The sequence below is a fragment of the Dromiciops gliroides genome, chromosome 5 (genome assembly GCF_019393635.1).
Source record: "Dromiciops gliroides isolate mDroGli1 chromosome 5, mDroGli1.pri, whole genome shotgun sequence".
NCBI lineage: Eukaryota > Metazoa > Chordata > Mammalia > Microbiotheria > Microbiotheriidae > Dromiciops > Dromiciops gliroides.
The window spans coordinates 21,981,476-21,993,681 of record NC_057865.1 but is presented as its reverse complement, the minus strand read 5'-3'; the positions used below and the strand labels follow the sequence as shown (position 1 = coordinate 21,993,681).

Below are 12,206 nucleotides of genomic sequence, written 5' to 3'. Positions count from 1 at the left end.
TCTTTCTCTCTTCCTCATCCTCCTCTTCCTTCTCCTCCCTCCCTCTGCACCTCCCCCCCCTTTCTTCCACAAAATGACTAGTGTGAAAATGTTTGCTTACTATGGGGGGAAGAGAATTTGGAACTCAATACCTGGGGGGAAAAAAAACCTGTTAAAATTGTTTTTACATGTAATAGGGGTGGAATTAAATGTTATTCTAAAAAGAAAGAACTGTCCATGGATGCAGATGGACCAACCACTGAGCCCTTAAACAAAAGGAACTAAAGAACTTCTGAGAAATCCCTGAAAATGGATCCTCTTCAGATTTCATTCCCCTCCAAGAAGCCCAGATTAGGGAGCAACCAATCACGGAGAGGAACAGAAACTTAAGCATTCAGAGCTGAAAGAAGGCTGCTTAGCTCTCCGGCTGATCCTCATTTTACAGATGAGGAAAGTGAGGGCCAGCGATGAGCCCCATGTCACGCAGACAGAAAAAGTCAGCACTTGCACTTGGGGCCTTTCACTCCAAAATCCACTAGAGCACCCTGCTGAGGAAGACGGAGCTCAACATTCATTCACTTAAAAATGTTCCCTGAGGAAGACAGCACACCGGCTCTTAATCCTTCTCATTAATACGCAGGGTGCTGGGAATTAAAGGACTTAATGGTAAATTAAGGGTGTGTGGCCTCTGTGGGGCTGGAAGGTCCTGTAGTGGCCACCCCCCAAAATCTACAACATTCTCCCCTAGCCCAGACCCTGGGGGGAGGAGGGGTTATTTCTGGGGCTCTCTTGACTAATCCCTCTGGGCTTTCTCTGGCTCATTACCCCCACCCCACCATGAGTCAGTAGCTCATTAGGACTCTGCTGTGGGTGTGGTCCCTTAGACTATAAACTCCAGTAGGGCAGGGACATTTCTGGCTTCCACAGTGGTCTCATTAGTTGGCCCCAGAAGCCATTTGCAAATGCTTCTGATAAATGCTAGGTGACTTACAAGAAAGTGGCCACAAAACTTCAAATCCTATACTACGGCACATTCCCCGTGGCCACACCCACTTGTACCTGGCCGCCCAGGCAGAGACACCTGCTCCCTCAGTGTGGGGCAGAGCGGGCACCGCTGGCCTTGAAGACAGGACCACCTGAGTTCTATTCCCAATACTGCATTTACTGTCTGCATGTCCATGGGTGTGTCACCTCTGAGCCTCAGTTATCTAGTCTGTAAAATGGAAGTGATGATGCCTGTAGTAATGATCTACTTCACAAGGTGTTAGGAGGTTAAAATAAAGAACCCGATGAGAAACAAACACTCCAATGGCTCCTGGAGCCTGGAGGATTCAATCTAGCCTCCTCTCTTAGCCCCTCATAGCCTGACTCCACAGGCCAGTCTGTTCCTCACACACATCTCCATTCTCCAGGCCTTTGCACAAGCTGTGCCCCACTTCCACCCACCAGCTGTAACACTCTCCCTCCTCCCCTCCGTAGCTTAGAACAAGTAACACTTCCTACAAGAGGACTTTCCTGACTCACCCTCACTCCCCCAAAAATGACTTCAGATTTATTTTGGAATACTTGTTGTTTTCCACAAAAGATAAACTCCTTGAGAGCAGGGGCTGTTTTCAAGGGTTTTTGCTCTGCATCCCTTCCAATTACAACCCAACACCCAGCCCACAACAGGAGCTGAACAAATGCTAACTGACTGATTAATGGAATCAAAGGAAGGTGTTAAAAGCTCAGGAATCCAGGCTTTTTCTAAACAAATATTTATAAAGCCCTTAAGCACACAGTAGGTGCTTAATACATAGTTGTTTCTTTCCCTTCCCCCATTCTCCCTATAAAATATACAGTCACTATCTTGGCTCTCCAGGACAGGTTAGGGAGGGATGACTGCTCTTTGTCCAAGGTGTCAGCCACACTGTCCTTGGTGCTTGATAAATGAGCGATGAGTGACTAACTCTGACCACCCTGTCCTACTGCTACTGATGGTGATCTGGTCCCGTCCAGTCCAGTAGCATTTGTGATGGGCCTACTGTGTTCTGGGGGGTGCCCTAAACCAGAGGTGCCAAACACACAGCCCCCACACACACATACACCCCACTCCCTGTGCTGCAGAACCAGATGAATTGGAAAATATTTAATAAGATAAATAAAAATACAACAAGACAGAGACAACATGACACTGTAAATATAAGTCACTAAGCAGTCCACGGGGCACCATCTAGCACAATCAGTGGCCCTCTTTTCTCTGAGGTTGATACCCATGCCCCTGACTTCATACAAACAAGACCCCAAAAAGGTAAGCACTATTTGGCCAGCTAGAAGCTGAGGAGAGACCGAGTCTAGATGAGGCAAAGGTCATTGGGATTCTCCAGACTGGGCATCACTACCATACCCAGGGCCAAATGCTCTTCACTGGGGAGAAGTTGGCAGCCAACTTGGCAGCTGAGGTAAGGAAAGTGCCCAAAGGAGCCCCAAGGTTTATAAAGAGGGATGTGGGGGGGGGCCGCCTGCCTTCAATGCCCTCACACTAGAGCTGGGGAAAGACTTGTCCCAACGTGGGAGATGGCAATGATAATCCCAGTAACACCCCAAGGCTGGGGAGGGGCACCCAAAATGAAGCCAGATGTTGGCTGCAGAGAAAGGGAACCAAGGAGCCTAGCTAAGGTTAGGAGATGGTGAAGAGGGAAGCAGAGGGGAATGTTGGGGTGGGGGGGGAGGTTGGAGGCAGGGAGGCCTGCTCAGGCCAAGCCAATGGATCTTCCTGTGGGACCTGCTTATTTAATTACACTAATTTCAGGTCAGGGGATTTTTTCCAGATGTAGATGATAGAAAGGGGGGGGGGGGGGGGTAGTAGACTTATACATTAGACCAGAACAGGAAAGGTGCGGGGAGGACAAAGGCTGATCAACAAATGCCAAATCAAGTGGGAAAAAAAGCCATTACCACCCTTCTCATTTTAAATGCACAAAATCAAATGCAGAGAATTACAAAGGAAAACAAGTATAATCAAATACATCTATAATGATCAAAATTAAAAAAAAAAATTTAGGAGCCACAGCTTAAGAACCCCTGGACTAGCGGGGCAGCTAGGTGGCACAGTGGATAGATCACCGGCCCTAGATTCAGGAGTTCAAATCCGTCCTCAGACATTTGATCCTGTGTGACCCTGGGCAAGTCACTTAACCCTCATTAGCCTGGGGGGGGGGGGGGAGGCGGGGAAGAACCCCTGGACTAGAGCCCTGCCCCAAGAAGGCTTTAGCCCAAATAATGGCATTATCTTTTAACAATAACCTGGCTCCCCTTTAGGGTGCACAAAAACCTAGCTAGAATTGCACTTGAGTCTCCCAACAGCCTCAGGTGGAAGCTACCACTGGCATGATTAGTCCCATTTGATGGATGGCTTAACATGACTCACCCATGGCCACACAGCTAGGGTGCATCAGACGAAGTAGACTTTCTTTTCCTCCTTCCCGACATGCCCCACCCCCAATCCAAAAATATGAGCGTACAAAGGCCTATCCAAGCTCCCTATCTCCTACCACATTGAATGAAATGAAACTTGTAGGCTCAACCCCAAGGTCTTCCTCTTCCTCCCAAACATTCAGCCACCTTAATGACCTTACCCCTCCTCTCTTATTTAGCATCAAGAAGTTGACTTGCATTTCTCAATAATTCTTTCCTGTATCTTTGTCTTATTCTCCCCAACTGAAATAAGTTCCCTGAGAAACCAACAGCTGTGGATCATGATCATGCTGCTCTCGGGGCTGGATTGGGGCGGGGGGAGGGGAAGAAGGTACAGTTCTATGTCCCTGTGGCGCCTCCCTACATCCTGGGACTTTCCAGGCCCTAGTGGCCATTCCCCAGTGGGTGGTCTTCCACTATCAGAACATAAAGCTTCTGGGAGCCAAGGCCTGTCCTCGGTTTTGTGCTCCTATCCCTGGGGCTTAGCACACCCCAAAGAATGAACAAATGTGTTTTCTTTCGGTCATTCCCGGTGTGGTAATAAAAGGAGCTCTCCTCTAGGAATTAAGACCAGACAGACCATGCCCAACCTCTCCAGCAGATAGCCATGAAACCTTGCAAGAGCCAGAAACCTGAAACGTCAGCTTGAAAGGGACCTCAAGGCGTCCCTAAAACAAGATGCCCTGCCGAGGGAGAACAAAAGGACAGGAATGCTGTGGCATCTCCCAGAGTTTGGAAACAAGCCTTGGAGAAGACCGTACATGGGGACAGAGCATGGGAAGTGGAGTCAGGAAGACCTGAATTCAAATCCAACTTCAGACATTAGCGGTGTGACCCTGGAGAAATCCCTTCACCCCGAGTGCCTCAGTTTCCTCATCTGTAAAATGAGCGGAAGGACATGCAAAGCACTCCAGTATCTTTGCCAAGAAAACTCCAAATGGGTCGTGAAGTGCTGGACATGACTGAACAACATTCTTGAGGAAAGATGAAGAGCTGATGAGGCTTAGATGACAGTATTTGGGATCTGAGACTGGTCCAATGGCCAGCCCTAAATGAGTTATGAATGGGGTGGTGTCAGCCTGACTCCCCAGGGGCCCATCCTGGGCCCTCTGCTGCTAAATGTTATTTTATTAGTTATTTAGAAAACAGGACAGATGCTGTGCTTATGAAAGCTATAAATCACACCAGGCTGGGAGGGCTGGCTAATGAGCCCTGCCAGACCAGGCTTGGGCTCCAAAACCCAATCCCTCAAGCATGAGATCAGGAGGCATGGCCAAAGGAGTCTACTAGAAACAATGGGGAGGTTATAGTAGACCACAAGCTCAATCAGTCAACAGCACAACATGGTACCCAAGACAGCAAATAGGATCTGAAACTGCATTTGAACCCAAGTCCAAGCCGAAAGGTTCCAAATGCACTGTTCTCTCTATCACCTAACACTACCCATGGAAGTAGGTGACTCCTAAAAATACCAGTTTTCCCAGTGAGAACCAGTTAAATCCAATACCAACCAGAAGGAAGGGAGAGTGTGGGGTGGTTAGATAAGAGTGCTAGCCTGGAGTCACAAAGATCTGAGTTCAATTCCAGGCCCAGACACTTCTTAGTTGTAGGGACCTGGATAAGTCACTAAGCCTGTCTACCTCAACTATAAAATGGGACTAATAATAGCATCTCCCAAGGTTGTTGCAAGGATCATTTGAGAAATTTGTAAAGCAGTTAGCACAGTGCCTTGCACATACATAGTAGGCACTCTATAAATGTCTGCTATTATCATAGAAAGAACAGCCCAAAAAAAGAGCTGGGGACCATGGGTCAGTCCCAATGGGGCTTTGATAAACTTGCTCCCAAGAGGCCAGGTTACTGGTCCCTGACAGCTGACGGCTTAGCCAAAGCATCTCTGAATCTAAAACCCCAGTTTTATGGAAAAGAAACAACTTCAAGGTATTAGGGTTTGGGGAGATGTCATGAGAAATAAAGCAAAAACTAGCATACTTGGGGTGGGGGGAGAAAGGGGTGGTGTAAAAGGCAATAGTCCCCCTGTGTATTGGAACTTCCCGTAGCCGATGACGGCTTGGGGTGTCGCATCATCCAAAGACTGACTCCCCTCCAGGAGCCTGTCCCCCTCTTCCCCAAGAACTGAGGGCAAGAGCTGCTCTACTGGCTGACCTCAATTTCTCAACAATACTCAATTCAAGTGAATGAGCATTTATTAAGTGCCCAGGGTATACAAGTGCTGGGGTCAGAGCAACAAAAAACAGACGGCTGGCCCCCAAGAAGTTTAGCTTCTCCTCAGGTACACAAATTACATAGTGATAGTAAAATCAAGCAACGCCAAGGCTCAGTGCCCCACGGCCTGGAAGGACCTGCCTAAGAGGGGTGTTTCTGAGGATGGAGGCCAGTGTGGCCCTGGAAGAACACACATCATCTGTTCTTCATAATTAAAATCCACAAGGATTAAATACTCCATGAGTTTCCCCAAGGCGGTCCCATCAGGTTGAATTTCTCTTGCCTTATGCTGCATCCAGGTAGCTCCTTGGCCCAGCACCCAACAGGACTTCCCTTGGACAATTCTTTGAGAAAATTAAAATCTGGGGCCCAAGCGCCAGCCCAGTACAAAGTCAAAGGTCATTCAAAGCAGTAAGGGATCACTGGTTTCCCAGCTGTTCCTCAGGCCCAGATCTGACCTTTCTGGTCCTAACAAGGGCTCCATGCATTTTCCAGGGGGCAAATAAGGAAAAATTTGTCCTAAGACTGCAATCACCATCCCTGTAAAAGTCTAGATTTCAAAAGACATAAAAAAGAGGTTCCCTCCCGGATGCACAGGCCCCCCTTTGTCTCTGGCTGACTCCAAGAACGAGATAGGAATCCAATCTCCTCTGTGTTTTCCTGCTCCTTGTGGGGGGCTCTCCTCCAAAGAGCTGCCCTGAAACTTTGTAGGTGGGCCGTGTAACTTAGTACTCCTCTTCTTCAAACAGTGGGGAACATTGTGCATTTGAAAGTGCTAAGTAGCCAGTGTGATTTTCAGCTGCCTGTGTGAACCAGCCGTGAGTGATGAGGGCGGATGGGCAGGTGGATGTGGCCCAGTGGAATCCAAGGACCCCCTCCACCATCGTCCCCAGTGCCCCAGAGTGGGGGGCCAGGCTGCACCTTCTAACCCACCCAAACAATTGTTGAATTTCCTACTCATTTCTTGTTAGAGAACAACAAAAGAACAAAATCACCAGATGAGATTTTTTTAAAACGTGTAATTCATACAATGGAAGCTGTTAATATGTTTTGCTTTTGTCTCCCCAGCGAGTAGGAAAGGCTTAATAAATACTTGTTGACTGACTGTTCAATGGAAGGGAGGCTGTCGGAAGAACTGATAATGCTAGTTAATGTCATGGAAGCACCCCAAATTCCTATCTGATCGATTACTGTGGGAGTAGTGACACTTTTTCTTTCATTCAGTCTTTCTCCATTTGGGATTTTCCTGACAGAGATACTGGAATGGTTTTGTCATTTCCTTCTCCAGCTCATTTTACAGATAAGGAAACTGAGGCAAAATGGGGGGAAGTGACTTGCCCAAGGTCACACAAGCTAATAAGTGTCTGGGACCCAATTAGGTCTGAACTCATAAAGATGAGTCTTCCTGCCTCCAGGCCTAGCCCTCTACCTAGTGCACCACCTAGATGCCCTTAAGATAGGGCAAAATCACTCTGTGCCTGTGGATCTCAGTTTCTCCAGCTATGGAAGGAACCGGGTTGGAGTTGATGGCCTGAAAGTTAGGACCCCTTGCCCTAAATCTATGACCTAGTCAGCTGACTGGCGGACTGATAACAGAGACATTCCAGAGGGTGATGGATGGCCTTCCCAGGAGCCCCTCAAAGATGTTTCTAAGGAAGAATGTTCACTGTCCTGGCACATGCCCAGTATCTGCCCAGGCTAGAGCAGTTCATTCATGGGCTGGACCAAGACCACCAAGTTTGGGTTGTTTCCCATCAGCTAAATCAAGCCACTTAAACACAGCAAAACTCTGAGTGTGAATATGGTTCTCCTCAGACTTGCCTCTCATACCCACTGAACCCAGGGGCCCTTCATTTTTTGGAGGGGGATTCATCCTCCAAACTCACCAGACATGACTAGTGGAAATCCAGCTGGTTAAAAAGCAAACCAAATATTTAAATTTCGAAATCCCTTCCCTTTGGCTACACTAGCCCCTGGTACCAGTTAATTCAAATCGAAGGGTTTCTGCCTCTCCCTGCAGATTAACTGAACTCCCCTTCTCTGAGGAGGGTCATTTCTGACACACTTCTCACAAATGCTAATGAAGGTCTGGGCAGCACAATCCCAGCCCTCCCACTTCCTGAGCCAGCTTTGAAATGTGTTTTTTGAAGCGAGCAGATCCGGGAAAACTATCCAGGAATAGAGAGAGAGCCGAGGAAATGGAACGCAACAAGCTGCAAAGAGGAAAGTGGCAGCCCTGGAGGGTAAGGGAGGGAGGGTGGGCAAGCTGCTGCTCCTGCTGGGAGTAGTCATAGGGAAGTAGCTGAGGGACCCTGGCCCCAGGTGTGAAGGCAGCTTTTGCTCAACCTTCCTGGCAGCCCCCAGCCCAGGGGCATCTAGACAGGGGGAGCACAGGACTGACCTAGTGGGGCAGGCAAGTGAGGGCTGCAAGGGGGGTAATTATGGTAGTGAAGCCTACAAGTCCAGGCCAGGGCACCTGACAGGGGTGGGGAAGGAGGGAGCAGGAGGGAGAGGAGATAAGGGGGGGGAGCAGCACTACCGGGGGAAGAACAAGCACTGGGGGAAGGGACACCGGACATACGGAGGTGGTTCCCATCCTCAGACCCAAGGAGGATCATCAGAGGCCTCCTGCAGGCTGGGTGAGGGCTGTGCCTTGGTGGGAAGAGCACCGTGGACATTCACTCGCAGGCTGTGTGATCCTGGACATGTCTCAGCCTCTGTGGAGGCCAGGTTCCTTATCTGTGAAATGAAGCTAATGGCGCCTAACCCCCACCAGGCAATGGAGAATCGAACAAAGATTAAAGCTGGTGGTATTGGCCGCCTTGGACCTTACCTAACTACAGTGGGGTAGGACACTCCCCGAGACCCAACTGCCTCTGCCCTCTTCTAATCCATGGGTCACAAAGCTGGGCAGCATTCTCGGATCTTCCTGCCTGGTGTTCATTCCACCACCTATGTAAAGGAGCTTTTACACTTGCAAAACCTCAGATAAAGAAAACTGGGCTGTTATTCTTAATGGGGCACAGGAGCAGCAGGAAGATAAACTCTCTTCCCAGAGGCTGGGGCGGGAGGGGGGGGGGGGAAGATTGAAGAAGGGACTAGGAGACAAAGTACAGGAAATGGACCCCCTCCAGGGGACCAGGAGACAAAACTGCACCTACCCAGATAAGGGCCAGGCAGCAGCAGGGGGAGGATGGGCAACAGACCTTTGAAATGCTAATTAACCAGGGGGGGGCTCCCTTCCCTTCTTAAAAAACAAGCCTGCCCCCCCCCAGCTGGCAGCTAAGTGCGAAAATAAAATGAAGCTGATCCCCTAGGAGGGCAACAAATATGGCGGCGGCAGCTGCCCCATGGGCTCAGGCATGGGTCCTGGGGCGAAGAAATGCTCCCTGGCACAGACTGGCATTTGTGTCCTGGACCCCTTTCCAGAATCCTAATTCTTAGTGCAGAACATAGAGAGGATGGAGAAAGAAGCCAATTCTATTAAAATACGGTCATCCGAACATTTTTTCAATGAAGTTCCTGGACCCCAGGTTAGCCCTGTTAGCTCCAAAGCCAAGCCCAGTCCTGGTAGGGGCAGGCCCAGTGTACAGGCCTCCTCCACTTTCTCTTTGGCATATGGAGATTTCTTTGGGGGTTTTAAATTCTGAAGAGAAAATACAACAAAAACCACCTACTAGGGGGAGCAGCCCTACTCTGCAGATAAGGTCATTTGAAGCTTCTAACTGTACTAAGCCTTTGGGAAGGGCCTGGATGTGAAGAGGCAGAATTCCCCCAATCTAAGCTGTCCCCCGCCCCAAACCCAGACCTCTAAGGGGATGAAGAAGAGTCTATTGCCCTCAGGGAGTTTCCACTCCCCAGAGGATTACAGCCCATCGAACTCCCAGTAAATACAAATACAAACTAACTTGAGAAGGGAAGGATCACAACCAAGGGGGATGGGGGTGGGGAGACCTGGAGACCACTGGTCAGTGAGTGCCCACAGCAGTCACAGGGAGGGACACTAATGGGGGGGGGGTCAGTTTGGGGCATCCTGAGTATAAGTGGTTTAATGGGGGATGTCCATGGGACATCGAATTTGAAATTAAAATCTAACAAGTCTTTGGAATTGTGAGTTCTAGGTTAAGGCCAGTTAAAGTTGATCTGAAGGGGGCAGCTAGGTGGAGCAATAGATAAAGCACCAGCCCTGGATTCAGGAGGACCTGAGTTCAAATCTGGCCTCGGACACTAGACACTAGCTGTGTGACCCTGGGCAAGTCACTTAACCCCAATTGCCCCGCAAAAATAAAGAAATAAATTAAATTAAATTAAATTAAATTAAGAAAAGAAAAAAAAAGTCAATCTGAGACCATTAGCAGAGATGATCATTGAACTCATGGGAGCTGATGAGATCCACCATGGGAAAAGAGTCTGGAGGACGAAAAGAGGGCCCTGGGCAGACCCCCGAGGAAGAGAACCCAGCTGGAGGGGCCATGGTCTGGATGAGGATACAGCAAAGAAGGTGGAGAGGGGGCATCCAGAGAGGTAGGAGGAGAGCCACAAGATAGTGGGGGCCCAGATGTCTCAAGAGAAGGGGGGGTCAAGAAGAAGGGGAGCGACAGTGTCAACAGCTACAAAGGGTGAGGACTAGGGGGAAAGGCTTTTCCTTTAGTTTTGGCGATTAAGGTCTGGTCCCTCATAACAAGTTTGCCTCAAAATGCTACTGACGAGGGCACTGAATGCCAGACAAAGCCATTTTAACAGACCCCTAGGATCCCAAGAGTCTGAAGGAGCTTGAGTCCAAAAGAGAGAGGGGCCCCACAGAGAGTAAGCAGCAAGGGTGAGATCTGAACACAAGTCTTTGAATACTCAATGATGCAGAGTAGATTAGGGATGTAGTTCACATTTATACCGTGTTAATTAAACAAAGCACTTGGTATCCAGTATTTTGTCTGAACTTCACGGAACCCTTGTGAGGAGGGCGCTGATGTTCATATTTTACAGAGGGGGACACTAAGGCTGACATGAAGTGACCTGCCCAGGGTCCTAGCTGAGTGTCTAAAGCAAGATTTGAACTCAGATCTCCTGACTGCAAGTCCAGTATGCTAGGCACCTTGGCACACACAAAGAATGAAAGATCTAGCTGGCCTGAAGTTCTCTTGGGGTTCATGGAGGTAAGAGGCCTGAGCTGACCTTGAAGGGTATGCTAATTTAGGGAAACAAGAGAGAGAAGCAGACCTTGAGTCCCCATCTTAGTGTCCTGGACCCCTCTTCATAATAATGTTTTTAGATGGATGTTAAGAATGGGAATTCCTGGGGCAGCTAGGTGGCGCAGTAGATAGACCACCGGCCCTGGAGTCAGGAGGACCTGAGTTCAAATCCGGCCTCAGACACTTGACACTTACTAGCTGTGTGACCCTGGGCAAGTCACTTAACCCCAACTGCCTCAAAAAAACCCAAACAAATAAACAAACAAAAAAGAATGGGGATTCCTTTTGGGTGTGAGGTCACAGAGCTAGGGCTCTGGGATCCCAGGGGGGCTGTTTAGTTTCAGCATCTTGTTTTACAGGTGTGGAAACTGAGGCCAGAAAAGGTTACATGACTTGCCTAAGGCCACACAGGTAAAGGGGGGCCTGGTTTTGATGGATGGTCTAGATTTCCACGGTTTGATTAGAAGCAGTGAGAAATAAAGCTGACGGGCTCGCCTTGACCCCGAGTGAGAAGTTGCATGGTATACTCACATCTGGGGTCTCAAGAGGTATTTAAAAGTAGGTTAAATGCTTAGTAGCTGTGTGACCCTTGGCAAGTCATTGCCATAGATCTGTCTGCCTCAGTTTCCTCATCTGTGAAATGGAGATATTAGGGTTGTTGTAAGGATCGAATGAGGTAATTACAACGCTCTCAACACAGTGTCTGGCTATGTTTGCTGTTATTATTAGCTATTAACCCTCCCACCCCACCCCGATCATTCCAGTCCACCACAAGGTCATAGCTGTGGGCCTCGCCTCCCCTGGGTACAGTGTAGCACCACTTGTCCATCACCTGTCACCCCTCATTCCAGCCTCCCCTTTTTTCCAGGCTCATAAGCACTTATACTTTATTTACCTCATTTTTCAGCCCCCGGCAATAAGCCTTACACCAGCCTCTGGCTCACTTGCAAATCTGAGTCTTTTTGAGATGAGCTTAGGTTGTGTATAATCTTCCCGGTCTCCCAAAGTGCTTTCCTCACTACTCGCAGGGAATTAAGCAATGGTAGCAGCAGTGTCCCTGTTTTACAGCTGAAACTGGGCTGCAGAAACCTTACGCGTCTTGCCCAAAGTCACAGAGCTAGGAGTCAGAGAGGGGATGGGCCCACGGAGCACCAAAGACAAGATGGAGGCCGGGGGACCCCATGATCTGACATCCTCGAAGCTGAAGGTTTATGGTCCCACATCACAAACTCCAACAATGCTGACAGCAGTGTACGCACCTACCTGGTGCTGAAGACTGGGTCTATGCTTCTGAAAATCTTTTTTTTTTCTTTTTTTAAGTATTGCAATGTTGTTAGGTCCAAAACAGGGGCAGGA

The 12,206-nt window shown here is 48.9% G+C and overlaps 1 protein-coding gene across 1 annotated transcript in view; it reads right to left on the bottom strand.

The window, feature by feature from the left end:
• TRIM71 (tripartite motif containing 71) overlaps positions 1 to 12,206 on the bottom strand; it is a 79,642-nt gene that overhangs the window by 16,806 nt on the left and 50,630 nt on the right.